Below are 15,861 nucleotides of genomic sequence, written 5' to 3'. Positions count from 1 at the left end.
GATTTTGTCAGGTCAGCAGTCCAACACAGCATCTCTTTATTGAGAATGGTTCTAAGAGACCTTGGCGAAACTGTAAATGATTACAAATTGTCACTAGTTCACATGCTGGGCAAATAGAAAAGCATGCTGATTGTATTTATTTTACTATCATTGCACCTATGTGGGCTGAGCCAGTAAAAACAGTGAAGTCTGTTAACGCTCTGAAGTTTACTCATTGACTCAACAGGTAGTTACTGAGTGCCTACTGTGTGTCAGGCTGGTGGCAAATAATAATTTTAAGAAGTGGGCAGGGAGAGGCACATTTCACATGTCTGCTCTCCCTTTCCCAGTGCCAGAGATGTTTTGCAAAGTGGCGAGGCACCCAAGATAGCCTATAGCAAGGCACCATAGACATAATGAACTGAAACCAACAAAACAAAACAAAAACCAGACATTAGTTCTCACATCCGGAAAAGATACCAGCAGGGTCGTTCTGCAGCATAGGCTTTCTCCTTCAGGTATCGGTGGCTGCCTTCTCACTGTATCCTCATATGGCTTTGCCTTGCTTGTGTGTGTGGGTGGAGAGAGGGAGGTGAGAAATTCGGTTATCTTTTCTTATGAAAGCAGTGATCCTGTCACGAGGGCCCCACTATCATGACCTTGTCTAAACCTACTTAACTTCCCAAAGTCCCTCATCTCCAAATACCATCAGCGCTGGAACTAGGAATGGTGATACCCTCTTCAGACCAATGTGCTATCTCACAACGTTATTTCAACAGAACAATGCATTTCAAATCCATCTCGGAGGAGCCTTGTCTCCTGCAGCTTTGAGAACAGGGCTCCAGGCTTCAGCAGCAGAAGGACCCATAGCAGCAGCACCAGATGCCTGCATCCCAGGGACTTGGGAGGCTTAGGGCCTGGAAGAGGGTGAAACAGACTGAGGCTCAAGTCAGCTCTTGAGGCAGACATAGCAAGATCTCTGCACAGGAGCCCAAATCCATGCTGAATACGCTTTTGCAAGTCAAGTGTCCTTACTTCAAGGCCTGCCAACATCTTTGAAGCTTCTTATGATAGAATTCAATCAGGCAGCGCAAGTACAACAAATAAAGATAACACAAATCAGCCAGTACCAAGACTCAAAGTGCTGAAGTTTTTGCAAAGCTGCAATCATAGAACTCTTTTCACCAGGCCTGATGAAGCAGTCAGGCCATAGAACTCTCTCAGCACTGCCAAAGCAGAGATGCACCAAACCCAGCCCTTCAAGTAGAAATGATCTGACCCTTTTGGATTTGATAATTTTCTTTAAAACCTTCACAAAGTCAGTTTGAAATGGAAAGAGAACAAAAGATGGGAAATGACTCACATGCAAGTGCAGTTTGGCCTAATCCTGACGAGCATGTAATGTAGCTAGTTCCTTTCAAAGACTTCATGCCCTCATCTCCAGGGGGCAACACACTCAACGCACACTATGTGGAGCTGACATGCACCTTTCCCCTGGCATCCTGAACCAATGCTGAATCTATCAATAAGCATTAGCCAGCTCTCCGACATACAAACTTCCAAAATGGAACGTCAAGCTGTTTTTCAGAGAATGAACATGAAAAATACACCTACATTTTCTTCCCCCATCTACTGTTGGAATTAATAAGCCATGTGAGGACATCTGAGAATCTCTGGGAGACTTGAAAACTCTGCTCACGGTTGTAATGAGTAGATGGTTCAGCCATGACTCTTAGAGCTTAGAAATAATTCCCACACTTATCTGGGTCTTTGCCCCCAATAGCAAGATATGAGGAAAGGAACATAAATACATGTGTGACAGAAGAAAAATAAGTTCAGAGAACCTAAAGGACTCTCATCATCACATGATGCCAGAATCACACTCAAAATCAAGTATTTCAACTATGATCTTAGCATTCTTTTTTTCTGATTTCTTTTTCCATTTTTTATTATATTTTGACAATCTTTATGTAGTTAATTATGGTAAAAAGATTCAAGGGCTACAGGAAAGTGGGTAAGACTATTATTTCCACAGTTTCCTTCATGTATCTGAGGTAAAGGGGGATTTTAAGGGACAAGCCCCACCCAGTCTCCCACCCACCCCAGGTCCCTGATGTGGGGCATGCTCCAAGGGTTTTGCTCAAGTGGTTTTCATAGTTAAACAGTTCTGAATTGCTGCCAATCTTGCCACTCCAAGCACGATGAGGCCACTGAAGAATCCACTGATTGACATAGTCCAGCTTAGAGTCTCCGTTTGCCCAGTTTTTCACTGCCAACATATGGTTGAGGTGGTTGATTGACTTGTTCTGTCCTCTGTCTTTTTATGGTTAGAGTTCTGAGTGGAGAGTTTCGATTGTGGAGATCCCAAAGAGACTTTGTCTGAAGTGTTCCCAGACCAGATTCTTGTATGTACTAGCAAGTACAGGGTCTGGCACAGTCCATCGCCCCAATTAGCTGGTGGTTGCAGTTGCTGGGTCAGTTCTTTTTCCAGAGCTGTCTTCCACACGAACCAATGGGTGTTGCAGTCCATGCTGGTTCTGCCTAGCACACACTCAGCCCTCACATAAACCAGTGGGAGCTGCAGCCTAGTTGGAGCGACCCACCGTAACCCCCACCAGGCCTGCCCCCTAACCTGGTTTGCCAGTATGTGAGGCAAACTAGTCCAGTCTGTCCCACATTCCATTCAGCTTTCATACATGTCAATGGACATTGAAGCCTAATTCAACCCAACGAGCCCAACTATCCAGCCCACACACATGCTGTGGTGTGCCTTTTTGTCAAGCCACCCCAGCCCTTGTTCTGGTTTCTTGCCTTCCAGTGGGGGTGGTAACCCAAGAGGGAGGTGCCCACTATTTCCCTTGTAGGCCCCTCCTACTCCCTGAGCATGCACTCTCCAGGTGGTTCTGTAGTTTAACTTGACAGATCTTAGCATTCTAAAGAACATTGAGAACCTAGAGCTCCGGTCTTCTGTGGGATCCTACAGTTGTGTTTGGTTTAGTTTTTCATTTTATTTTGCTTTTTAACTCGGTTAACTACACTGAAAAATCCACAGCTTTTATATAAGAATCTGGATTGTTAACAGGTTTGAATGTGTCCCTCAAAATTGTATGTGTTAGAACCTGAATTCTTCAATGCAGCAGGGTTTAACAGGCGGAGCAAAACAAAAGGCACTTGGGTCAATGGATTGATGCTTTCTCACAGGACTGGATTAGCTATCACAGGGGTTTGGCCTTCTCTTCTCTTTGCATATGTGAGCTTGACCTGTGTTCAACCTTGAGTTGAAGTAGTACAAAGCCTCCACTAAGAGCTGAGAAGTCAATGCCAGGGTCATAGATTTCCTAGCTTCCAGAATCGTGAGTCAAATAAACATTTTCTTTATGAGGTACATAGCTCTGGTATTTTGTTGCTGCAACAGAAAATGGATTAAGACACAAAACTGGTACCAAGAAGTAGAGTGTGGCTATAATATCTGAAAACATGGAAATGTCTTTGGAACTTGGAAATGGGTAACGGCTGTGGAAATTCAGAGGAGCCAGCTAGAGGAAGCTAAGAATACTATAAACAGCAGTCAGAGTGGTTATGATGAAGGCTCCAAAGAGAACAAGAAGATGAAGGAAAGTCAGGAATTTCCTAGGGATTACATTAGGGACTGTGATAAAAATGCTGTTAGGTATGTGGACAATAAAAGTCATTCTGACAAGATTTCAGGTGTAAATGAGAAACATCTTATTGGGAATTGGAGTAAAGGCTCTCCTTGTCATGCAGCTGCAATGAAATTGGCTGCAATGTTTCCATGCTCTAGGGATTTATGGAGGTAGAACTTAAGAAGGATGAACTAATATTTCTCTTGGAAGAAATATCTGAGAGGCAAAATATTCAGTCTGTTACATGGTTGCTTCAAAATGAACTCACTGGAATTGGAGAGTAAGGGGATGAATTAAAGATAATACAATTAAAAAGGAGACAGAACATAAACATCTAGAATGCCCTCAGCCTGGCCACATAAATGAGAAAAGACATGCAAAGTTGTAGCAGGCAACTAAGCATCAAAGAGACTGCCATAAACAGGAATGAATCGGTGCTATTCATCTAAAAGGAGAACGGTCCCAAAGGATCTTCAAAGACATTTCAGGTTACCCATCCCATCCCATCACAGTCCCAAGGATTTATTATTTCAAAAGACTGGCGTAGCGCCCTCTTCATGAACTTGTTGCCTTGCACAAGTTTACTGCTGCCTGGGTACTGCTTCCCACATTCAAGCACAGCAATCCATAGCCCAGCAATTCTTGTGACTCAGGTGATACCACTGTGGCTCGGCTGCTGTTCTAGAGGGCACAAAGGTCTTAACGAATTCAAAAGCTATGCAGGCATGGCAAACTCCATCTGGACTTCAGAGGATGCATTGAATTGCTTGAACGTTGTGGTTTGAATGGCTTCATCAAAAGCTCATGTGTTTGAATTTTAGCTTCTCAATGCAGTGTCGGAAGGTGGAGCAGTGTGGAGGCATTTGAGTCATTGAGACAAAGCTCTCTGGATGGATTAATGCCTCCTTGTGGTAATGGGACAGACTCCAAAATCATGAGTCAAATAAACAACTTTCCTTTATAAATTACACCATCTCAGACATTCTATTAAAGCAATAGACAATGAACTAAAAATATCCCCGATACTGTTAAAAGAACCTTATCATGTTAATGCTTTTAAGCCTCACAACTACCTATTTCTACATCCATCTCACATGAAGAAAAGCGAAGCACATTACAGTGTCGGAGACTATCTCACAGTCACTCAGTTATTAAATAGTAGAAGCAAAATAGAACTTATTCTGCTACTGATGGATGGCTATGTGGATGGCTATGGGGATTAACAAAGAAAAAGAAGTGAGCAACAGAAGAGACAAGGCAGAAGGGGAAAAAAAAATCCGTGAACTCTCAGAAATAGGAAATGTCAAATGCAGAGAGATACAAAAGTATATTTTCTGCTTTAGAAACAGCAAATCTATTCAATGGGTAGGGTTTGTGCTAACATGTTTTACAACCACATTTCTCAGGGAAAAGCCCTGCTATATAGCATCTGTGGTGTCAATACTCCTGTAATGGCTGATTTTAAGCTGCCAAACTGGTAGCACTGAATACTCAAGTGGAGGGAAGAAATGTGGACAACTGTCAATGTGAGCCTGCTCTAACACTGTAGGCCCTCGGACATGCCAAGGAAAAGGCTATAAAAAAAGACGCAGGTGGCAGTCAGCAAATAAAGGGTCTAATGAGTTATACTTAGTCTACAATCTTCCTATATGTATTTAACAGAACTTAAAAGTTTTTAGCAGAGTTATGTGAATACATGGGCACAAAGAGTTAGAAATAAGATGGGTCTATTGTCAACATTTTAAGTATGTCTTTCCCTTTCCTGTACCTGGCTGGCAGGACGATTAGTGCTGCAGAGAGGGTGGTCCATTGTTTCACCCTTTCCAACACAGTTCTTTCACCATTCGGCATTTCCATCATTCAAAATGCCCACTCCCTTCTCTTTTTCCTAGGCTCCCCGAAGTACACCCAATGTTATATACCCTCAGCATTATAGAATGTCCATCTGCTATAAAATCTGGGACAAGTAAATCTCAGAGATCTGGAAGGGGGTTTTAGAACTGTTTACTGCCCAGTTGTGTTCTTATGTAAGAGTAGAGCCCAGAGAATTTGATATAACTGGCCAAAAAAACACTATGCCAGTTAGTATCAAAGCCAGAACTTGATCCAGGTTGCTTGTTTCCAAGTCAAATAGCCTACAAGCACTTAGAATGTTGGCAAATATACTTTTTCTCCCTGAAAAGCCAAACAATTTCTTAGATTCTTTTCTTCCATTAATCAGATTCCATTTCATTAATTAGGATACACAAAACACATTACTTTCGAGGAACAAGGACGTTCTGTCATTGTCCCCCAGTAGCCAAAAACACGAGCCAGCTGTTTTGGATTCCGGACCACAGACTCCTCTCCATCACTAAGTTGGAGAATTCTGAAGCTGACATTTTCCCACGCATTGGTCTCCATCCACTTTCCTCATCGAGGCCATTTCCTGGCAACAAGGAAGTGGGCAGGGAAAGGAAGTGAACCTTTGAAAACTATTGTGGCAGCTCTACTTAATTAAAAAAAAAAAAAAAAAACTTGTTGAAGGGGAAGTTGAAACTTTTGGCTGAAATGCAATATAGTTTGATAATTCATCCTTGATTCAGGTGACATTGGCCAAGGCTAGAGGGAACGTAGCCAAAGGGGCCTTTGGGAACCAAGAATGCCAGCCAGCATTTATCCAGCCAGGATTGGTGAGGTTATTGTTGCTCCTCAAAAAGCCAGGTTTTCAGTCCTTTCCAGGGCATTTCATAAACTTGTACCAAGTCTCTGTGATGAGATCCTCTCTCAGATGAAGGTTTTTCCCACTTTCTCACAAGTTGAGCAAATAAATTAAATTCTTTGGTTCCCAGAAATGAAAAATTAGTCCGGGGTAGGCAGATCCCAAGGAGGTCAAAGTGTGTAAGATGATCTGTATGATAATTACTGTCTTAGAGGAGTAACTAAGAACCCTATCATTCATCAAAGAATCCCAATGACAGATAGTACAATACACGGCCAGTCTAGCCTAGAAGCACTGGGAAAACAGATCTCCAAGGCATCAACCAACAAAATTGAGGAGACCAACACATTTGAATGAGCAAAAAACAAAAGGTAGAAATCACTTCATTCATTAGCCTTAAAAAGCAATATGCATTTTTTTCCATTATGAATGTGGGTTGTAAGTATTAAAAGTCCTATGGATTTTGTCACAATATAAATCAACTATTTTCATATCATAACTCAATTGCTATAGTCATCTCACAGTAGTTTTTATATTCATCCTACTTAGAAATGATGGTAACCATTAGCTCCAGAAATAGATCGTGTTATACGTGTGTTTATATCATGAGCACATACATCCGTAACAGCCTAGTTTGGGTAAGAAACATCCCAGGACTGGATTTTGCTATACCCATGTTTATGTTGGAAACATTCACAACTTTTAAAATAAGTAGCTAGTTAAATAAAACAAGCTCATTTTATAACTTGATGTGTCAAATTTTATGCATTTAACCATATCATTCTAAGGTCCCTTAATGTTATCAGACTTTCAAAGGGCACCATGGAGAAAATCAGAGCGAGATCTTAGAATGAATGAGAAGCCATGAAAGAAAGGTTCTCTTGGGTATCGGAAAGACCTTGTCCTTTGCCTGAACTACTGACTTGCTTTTGAGTTGGTATAGAAAATCAGAATTACTTTGGTTCATTCATTTTTCTTGCATATCTCTTCCTCTGCAGTCTTTATACTCCCATTCTCTGTCTTTTCTTACCCTTAGATCTTTCCTACGTGTCCTTGAGTCTTAGCGTCCTCCTCTAACAAAAATCTCCTTGCTTAACCTGTTGGGTTTACCCTCAATAGGTGGCTTATTTCACTTCTGCCCATGACTCTTTTACTACCTTTTATGCCTTACTCACCTTCCCTGTCTGTTGCCCCTTACCTGGCTAACCATCCCTCCTGCATAAAGGTGTGGCAGACGCTTTGGGCAGCTTCCATCTCTACCTTCAACTTGAGAATACTATTCATTTTATTTGCAGCTAAGACAATTGAAAACAGTCATCTCCATTAAATGACTGTGTAACACTCCATAAGGGGAAGACAGCATTTTGAACACCAAAACAGAAAGACAGTATGTGGAAATGGTGGAAGGCATCCAGCTTGATAATCCCTGAAGGCCGGATATGAAACGAGGATCAGCAGGCTGGGCTGGGATTTGTCTCAGAGAATCAATCCTGGTGCATCCTAAGAAAAGCATCTTGCTTAGTCACTGCTAACAGAGGGAGTCCTCTATCAGCAGGGCTCTATAAGCATTTTTACCCTGAATCAGAGAGGAGCTTACAAAGCTGGGAGAATGCCAATGAGAACTCGGGAACTTTGTGCTCAGCTCTGGGCAAATGCACAGGTGCACTCTTCAACCCTGTCCTCATCAGGAAACATATTCGTCCTTAAAAAAAAAAAATCAATCTATCCCAGTAAGATACTCAACACAATCTTTTTTCTGATAAGAAAAAGGAAGTAGAAAAGAGAAAAATAAAAGAAAAAGAAAAACAAAAGAAACTACATAATATATGAAACACACATAGTGTCTCAAAAGTATTATTCCATAATTGAGAAGAGCTTATAGATTTTTGTATTTGTTTCTATTTTCCTTCAAGTAAAAGTCACCCAAAACAGTTTCTACAAAAACTTAAATTGTAGTGACATTTACACTGGATAAACATTAACATAAAATGTAGCTTACAGAGCTTAGGATAAAATGAAACTATACATCGCATAACCTTTACTAATCTCTCCATTGATCCGCTTCCAGAAGGAAGCCTGTTTGTATGAGAGGTTGTCCGTTTTCAGCGTTGAATTGTAGGTTTATTTTAAAGGAATAGCATCAACTCTAATATTAACTTACTACTCCTGCAGAAATGGTGTTTCCCACAGTAATCATGGTTTGAGATTTCAGATTTCATTCTCATAAGAAATGATTTCATGTCTTATTGAGATGCATGACTGCGCTAAGACTTAATGAAATGTTCACAAATGCATACACACGTATATGTGGATGCAATGGAGACGTGGAAAATGGAGAAGGATTCTGGAACACCTTCACTCATGGTGTCAAGAGTCCCCAGACTCTAAGGGATTCCACAGACCCTTAGAATTCTGGCCTCTCAGACCCCCTATGTCTTTTCTTGGTACCTTCAGCACCGGGAATCTTCCTTTTGGAGACAAGTCAACAAAATATTCACTGGAATAAACAGGGAAGGGGAATGAGAAAAGCTTAGAATCACACCAGGGTGGCAAGTACAGGAAGAGAATGGAAGTCTACATCTTTGATATACACTAGAATATCCCATGCAGGCACGTCCATCTTCACTCCCAATTATTTATCAAAGATCATTAGAATCACAACCTACCAATCAAATGAATACTGGGTGTATTTACCTTCTGGGTGACACAAATATAAACACGGATCAAGATATTACATATTTATTTAGAATAAGGTTTCTGATGTTCTATTCCAGTCTTTTTCCTTTTTGTTTCCATTCTCCTTTTCAGACTCTTTCCACAGTATTATCATTTGGCTTCTCTTGTAATTAAAAATATGCCAAGTTCATAAGCTCTTAATCTTGCGTCCTTTTAATTTTTGAACATCTAATATAAAATGAGCATTTTAATTTACATTATATGTGGCACCCATATTTACTCATTGTACTCTGACTTAGAGCTTTGATGTTCTTCGTTCAGAACAAAGGACTCAGCAGTAATTGTTCATCTAAATGTCAATACATTCGTGTGTATATGATTTAAGATATACAAATATCCAAAAAGTTGTCCCAACAGAACTTGCATGCGAGCTCTTTGATACTACGCTACGTGGAGGTGATAACAATTCAAGCAGTGGGCACACACACCATGTAAATAGGATGAAGACACACAGCTCACTCGCCTACTGTCCCTGAGAATGTAGGAACTGGAAACCAGGAATTCGGTCTACGTTCCAAATATTCTTTCTGTGGTTTCTGAGGAGCAAATATCTCTTACTTTATGTCTCACTTAATTGTGGTATTACCTCCCATTTCTTTAGTACTGCTGTAACCCAGTTAACCAGTGCAGTACCTTCAGTGAGTCACCCTTCTAGATGGTCTGATTCTTTCAGTGCCTTTCCCTGGAGAGGGGCATGGCTGTGCAATACATTTCTACTTACATTAAACACACATTGATTTCTAAAGAATTCCCTAGAAAGGGAATACTTCTGGGCCCGGCACTGTACCCTAGAGGCTAAAGACCTTGCTTTGCAAGCACTGGGATCCCATATGAGCGTCAGTTCACATCCTGGTGGCCCTGCTTCCCATCCAGCTCCCTGCTTGTGGTCTGGGAAAGCAGTCAAGGGTGTCCCAAAGACTTCCCAAAGACTTGGAATCCTGCACCCACATGGGAGACCTGGAGGAAGCTCCTGGCTCCCGGCTTCTGATCGGCTCAGCTCCAACCTTTGAGGCCACGTGGGGAGTGAATCGATACAGAGAAGATCTTCCTCTCTGTCTCTCCCCCTTTCTGTCTATCTGACTTTCCCACAAAAATAAATTAAAGATAAAAAGAAATAAGTCTCTCTCAGATAACTGCACACTCTGTGTTAGTTATTTTTAAAAGTTAAAGTTCTAGTTATTATGATATTATTGCAATATTACGCGCAGCTAACTCCCACAGCCCGGATCTTTACTGTGAGCCGAAAACACCAGGCGCGATGAGCTATCTTAGGAGGTTTATTCCAGCGGGGCAGGAACAGGACGGGGTTGTGGCGAGGCCAGGAGGAAGGAGAGGAAAAGGCAGAAGAAGAAGAGAGAGACAGAGCCGCACCTGGGCTGCTTCTTGTCACTCAGGTGAGCTTGCAAGGTGTGGGGCAGGCGTTGGGAGGGATGGAGAGCAGGCCCCAGGGGATTGGTGCCTGAGACTGTCACAGGTGATTGCCTAACAGTGATTGGTAAGCGGGCAGAGTTGGGGAAGGGGCTGGGAAATTGGGGGTGGGATCATCAGGTGGACGGCTGGACTGGCATGAATTTCCTGAGCTGTGAGGAAAAGGAAATGGTGCTGGGTCCCGGGTGAGACGTTCAAATAACTCCTTACACTCTGCAACTCAGATCAGCTAAGCTGATGCAGACGGAGGATGGTGGGCAGGAAAGGAAGTGAGGAAGACTTCTTCCTTGGTATCATTCTTAGTGGGGTTTTCTCTCTCGGCCTTCTTGTTTATTCCAGTGGATTTTTTTCTATTGGTTTGTCTCCTAGGGGAAGTCTGGTACTGAAGGTACCAAGGAAAGACACAGTATTCCGACAAACCAGAATTCTAGCGTCTATGGAATCCCTTAAGTAGCTGGACAACGCCTTTTGGATGAAGGGGCACCTCCTTTCCTGCACCCCAAGTGCATCCACTAGGAATGCATTGCTTTGTTCTTCATTAATGTGAGCATAGGATTTAATCCAAGTGTCAGAGATCCAGGGAGGCAAAACGCTGCATTCAAATAACTTTCCCCTCTGATGTACCGATTTTTTTTCTTATTTTCACAAATTGGGAATATAGCATGATAGAGCTATTCAACACTACTTCACTACAATGATTGGGAATCTATTTAGAATCATTGAAAGGGTTGCATGGCTAATTTGTGTTGATTTGAATGCTTATAAAAATTTTATCTCGGGCCTGGCGGTGTGGCCTAGCAGCTAAAGTCCTTGTGTTGAAAACACTGGGATCCCATATGGGTGCCGGTTCTAATCCCAGCAGCTACATTTCCCATCCAGCTCCCTGCTTGTAGCCTGGGAAAGCAGTCAAGGATGGCCCAAACTCTTGGGACCCTGCACCTGCGTGGCAGACCTGGAAGAAGTTCCTGGATCCTGACTTTGGATCAGCATAACACTGGCTGTTGCACTCACTTGGGGAGTGAATCATCGGACGGAAGATCTTTCTCTCTGTCTCTCCTCCTCTCTGTATATCTGATTTTCCAATAAAAATAATATAAATCTTTAAAAAAATTTTTTTTCCTCAATTTTTACTAAAGAGGCACATTGGTGATACATATGGGATAGTGAATTTTTCTGGTTACATTACTTGAAATGAATTTGTGGGATAAAAAAGAAAAAGCTTCTGTTTTTAATTTTTAAAAATCTTTAAGATGTTTGAAAAATAGGAGCAGTGAAAATAACCTATATATTCATACATTTATGTTATTTGGTGAAAGTTCAAAAGAGGGTGGTTCTAACATCAGCTCTCCAAATACAGTGAGGGACTGAGCTCAGTGTGGCTTCTTCTCGCAGTGTCTGCATTGGAAGGGATGGTAGCTGACATTCCTTTTCGCCCTACCACTCTGTGATTCAAGCCCAGACAAGCACTGGTCTGCAGGATGTACGGTGTTATCTCACACTGCTTCTGCAGTGTTACCCATGAGCAAATTTCTGTTCACATTTGGATCTATTCCCCTATACTTCTTTATATTAAAAAAAAAAAAAGGGAATTTCTACTAACAAGTTCATAAGTCCAATGCCAACAGCCAATTCCCTAACAACTTCTTATCCTAGCATTCTATTCTGCCACGGTGCCACCCAACCGACTCGGAGACAGGTACTAGGCACCACCAATGTCCCCGTTCGTCTAGGAGCTGACAGGTAACAACCACACGTATCTCATATGATCTTAACATTGGGAGTAAAGGATCGGGGACATCATCCATGTTTCCTTATGGAGGATCTTAGTGCCAAATTGGGTTGGGAGCGTGGGATGTACGGGACACAGTCTGCTGAGGACAGAAACCGACCTCATCCCTTAAGGGTGGACAATAATGAACAAATAACTTAATTCCTCCATGGCTTTAGTTCCTTCGTCTATAAAACTGGACAATCTCATCCGCTTACCTTTCAGAATTGTTGTACTGCTTGAAACCAAGAGGAACACATGAAATATTCAATAAATGCTAGCTTGCCTGTCCTTGTTATCATGTCTTCCTAAGGCAACCTGAGAAAATGACCTGAGTAGGAATATGGGGCTTCCTCCAAGACCCCCAACAGTATGTCTAAACCTGTTTCACCATGCAAACAGAAGCAGTCAGAGCACAACCCCAAGGTGAGAAGCACTGAGAAAGAAACCGGACCTCGGAAATTATTTTCAGTGCTGAAGTATGAACTGGTATCCTGGAAATGGTAATTGCAAGGAATCCTGCACTCTATCAGCCATAAGAACTGGCCAGAGGAGGGTGAGGCCTTGCTGCAGGGAAGTTGCACCATTCTGTGCCTTGGGGCTTGAGAGTTTGCTGCGGAGGGGGCCTGGGTTCGGAGGCGGGGCGGCAGGGAGCTCACTGCTCCAGAAGTGCCCTGGAAAAGGAGTGTCAGACCTCTGGTGCCTCCCAGGAACCCTGGGGAGTTCCGGCTTTCTGCAGAATCTGGCCAAGTTATGGGACCTAGAAAAGTGATTACGCTGCAATTCTGCATATGCAGGAGAGCAGGAGGCATCTATCAGACTTTCGCAGAGACTCATATGCCCCTAGAAGTCTGAAGGTGGGTGGCCTGAATCCCAGGCTCAGACGTTTGTACCCAAGCGACCTCTGAATGCCACTAAGAATCTGCAATTCTCAGCCTATGAAGAGACTAAGCAAGTGGCAAGTGCTTCTTTGGGGAGAGAAGGGCGAAGTGAGAGGCTTCCTAGCCTTGGCATCAAGTGTGTGCCCCACCACCTGTCCCCAACACGTGGGAAAAGCAGAAGGTGGAGTCTGGAAAGGGTTGGTTGCCCCTTTACGCAGCCGCAGGAAGGGTCCCCTCCCGCCAAAGTTGTTGCGATCCAGCTCAAGAGGAAAGACCCTTTTCGGTTTACACCCGCCAAAGCTTCTGGAATAGGAAGGGCAGACCCTAGACCGGGAGCTGAATTTGCCCTCGCCTAACATTCACACCCTCTTACTTTGCCTTTCCCCAGCGCAGGCTCCAGCTCTTCCCTCCGGATTTTCCCAAGAGCAGGGCTCTCCCACTCCTTCACTCCCCCAGGTGCGATTTGTAGGGGTGGGGGGATGGGATGAGAAAGAAGTCCTGGCAGGGTGTTAGTTGCGGGGAGGGCAGTGTTGAGCCCTGGGCTCCCCCCGCAACAGCCTCCGCCCCTGCTCTCCAACCAGTTGGGTGCCCCTGCCTACTTGCCTGGTGGAAGGCATTACCCCCTTCCCACATTGCGGCTACCGAGAAATCCTTGACTTCCAAGCTCCTGGCACCGAGGGTGGGCGTGGGTCTACTGCCAAGGCTGCGGAGGTGAATGGGTGTAGAAGCAAGCCTGTGTGGGAGAAAAGGCTATGATCTACTTCAAGCCAGGAAGATCATCCCTGACCACCACAGAAACCAACGCATTCAGATTCTTGCTGGGAGATCGGTTTGCTTCTGGAAAGGGAGAGCGCCCTGTCCCAGACACCCAGCAGCTTCTCTTTTTCAAGTTCCCCTGGCCCGCCATTCCAAAGCTCTATTCCAGGTCTCTGAGTCTTCCCAGGTGCCCAGCCCCTCCTCCACTTACATTTACACACCCAGACCAGTGCCTTCCAGACTCAGTTCTCATTTCCTTCTTGTCAGATGACCGTTCTGGGCTGGTCAACAAAGCCTTTTCGACCCCCGCTCACCTGTGGGCACAGCTGCGTGGACCCTCAGCTTTTTCTTCCACCCTCCCCTAGCTCCCTTCCTTTCCCCTAACCACTTCATTCCCCCACCCGGATCTGCACTTGCAGTTCTCACAGCGCACAGCTCACAGCCACACCAAGGGTTTCCTTACGAGTTGGGGGTGGTGTGCACAGGGGTGGACCCACTCCCACTGCACTGGGCAGAGCCTCGGGGGTGGTTTCTGCCTTCCCCCGTGCCCCACTTCTCTTATTTTCTCCTCTGCTCCTGCCTACAGGCAGGATGAGCACCAATGGGTCCCAAACCTTCACATCTCCAGCGGGAGCTGCGGGAAGTGAAAAGTCGACTGGCAAGCTCACCAGAGAGAAATGGGCTGATGCATTGCATTCCGCCAGGAGGGTGGGGGAGCGTGCACATGAGAACTAGGCAAGGAACTTGCAATGCACCGGGGATCAACGCATGGGGTGGGGAGCAGGGGAGGGGATACAAAAGTTTACAGACTAGTGCATGGCAGTCAGATGCACTGGAGCAGAGAGGGTCTACTCACCCTCTCCAAACGGGTCTCCCCAAAGATTTGCGCTAAAGAGCCCAGGGGAGCTTAGATAGACACGGCTCAGGATGGGATAATAGTTCTTTTCTAATTGTTCTGGGAGGCGCGGCCTAGGCACCAGGACAAAGGAACAAACCCGCGCTCTGCGAAAAGCAACAGGCGGCTGCACCTTACCTTGCGCCAGTCCCGGGCCGGGGCTGCTGCTCCATCCTCGTAGCGCAGGGAGGAGGCGCTGGGTGCGTAGGTCTACCGGTGTGACAGCTGCTAAAGGCTGCAGCGGCCGCCTCCTCCAACCGGCTGCAAACCCGATTGCCCACCGCAGACCAAGCTGGCAGAGCGGGCTCGGCTCCTGGATTACGGCGGCGCCGGCAGCGGTGGCGTGGATGCGCCGTGGCTAGGCGCGGGATGCAGGCGGTGCGTGGCGCGGCTGGCGTCTTCGGGCGCAGCCACCGAGTGAGGGTGCGGCCCCAGGCGGCCGTGCGGGGCACGCCTAGGCTCTGGCTGCAGCGGTGGCTGCTGCAGACCCTGCGCTGGGAGCTGGAGCCCAGCAGGAGGAGGAGACAAAGAAGCGAAGGAGGCAAGAGCCGCTTGCCCAGGAGGCAGACGGTTCGGCTCAGTCACTAGAGGGGAATCGCCTCCAAGCCCCAGCTGGGTCTGAGGGAGGATGGGCGAGGTGGCTGGGGACTCGCAGAGCGGCAGGGAAAGAATGTGAACAGCAAAGCCCTACCGTTAACCCGCTAGTCCGGCAGCCTTGCCTCGGGCTTGGGGGTTGGAGGAGCTGGAGAAGGTGTCCGGAACCAACAGAAGGGGCGGAGCTGTGGCTGCAGGGGGAGAAGAGCCCAGGTGGGAGTTTGAGCCCCTCCGGCTGTTCTTGCCTTCCTTCCTCACACCAGCTCTACTTGCAGATGCTAGAACCCACCCCCCCCCCGCCCGCCCCGCCTCATTTTTTTTTTTTTCTCCTGCTTTCCTAACTACAGAGAAACCAGCTGCATCTAGCTGGTAGAAGCAAAACGTGGCGGTGGTTCCATTGCTTTTGGTGGAGTGCCAGGGAATGCTTAAAATCAAATGATTGCCTAGTGGGTGCAAAGTACTGTCGGGGAGCATGAATA

General features: G+C 45.2%; 1 protein-coding gene across 1 annotated transcript in view; it reads right to left on the bottom strand.

Annotated features, from left to right (window-relative positions):
- The window catches only part of LRRC3B (leucine rich repeat containing 3B), an 85,691-nt gene extending 70,286 nt beyond the window's left edge, over nucleotides 1-15,405 (bottom strand). The window contains exon 1 of the mRNA XM_040965335.1: nucleotides 14,927-15,405. The gene's annotated coding sequence lies outside the window, so the exon portion shown is untranslated. The remainder of the gene's footprint in view (nucleotides 1-14,926) is intronic.
- Between the last annotated feature and the right edge of the window lie 456 nt (nucleotides 15,406-15,861).

Source organism: Ochotona curzoniae, unplaced genomic scaffold (assembly GCF_017591425.1).
Source record: "Ochotona curzoniae isolate NIBS_2020 unplaced genomic scaffold, NIBS_Ocur_1.0 contig_1302, whole genome shotgun sequence".
NCBI classification, from domain to species: Eukaryota; Metazoa; Chordata; class Mammalia; order Lagomorpha; family Ochotonidae; genus Ochotona; species Ochotona curzoniae.
This window is presented reverse-complemented; position numbering and strand designations above follow the sequence as displayed.